At 43.5% G+C, this 400-nt stretch overlaps 1 protein-coding gene across 1 annotated transcript in view; it reads right to left on the minus strand.

The window, feature by feature from the left end:
• The window catches only part of LOC119585016 (dual oxidase-like), a gene marked incomplete in the record, with an annotated part of 144657 nt that overhangs the window by 26210 nt on the left and 118047 nt on the right, over window positions 1-400 (minus strand).

A 400-nucleotide genomic window follows, 5' to 3' on the forward strand; every position in this document is an offset into this window, starting at 1 on the left:
TCACACCTTCCCACAAATGCACCTACACGCGGGAGCCGCTTCTTCCTGCCTCTTAATTCCGGGTGAAATTCTGGCCTACTTGGTCTCCTGGACGCCACTTCCGGTACATGTTACTTAAACCATCCGACTATCATGAGCTGTCACTCACACTACATCGCTCAAGTGTCATATGTCTTGTTTACTAAGAATGGAGAGCGCAAGAAGTCTCAAAATATATTATTCCTCGCAATTCAAAATGGTCTTGGGTATGGGGTTGAAAGATCAGGGTTATGGAGAAGCGAAAAAAAAAACAAGGGTGTCTGTCGATGGTTTTATCAAAACGCTTGTGTGAATATTTCCTTTCTGAATATGTGTTTTCCAATGTGTGAGTTTCCGATACGGGATATTACGGTCAATGAGG

The sequence above is a fragment of the Penaeus monodon genome, chromosome 19, assembly GCF_015228065.2.
Source record: "Penaeus monodon isolate SGIC_2016 chromosome 19, NSTDA_Pmon_1, whole genome shotgun sequence".
Classification (NCBI taxonomy): Eukaryota; Metazoa; Arthropoda; class Malacostraca; order Decapoda; family Penaeidae; genus Penaeus; species Penaeus monodon.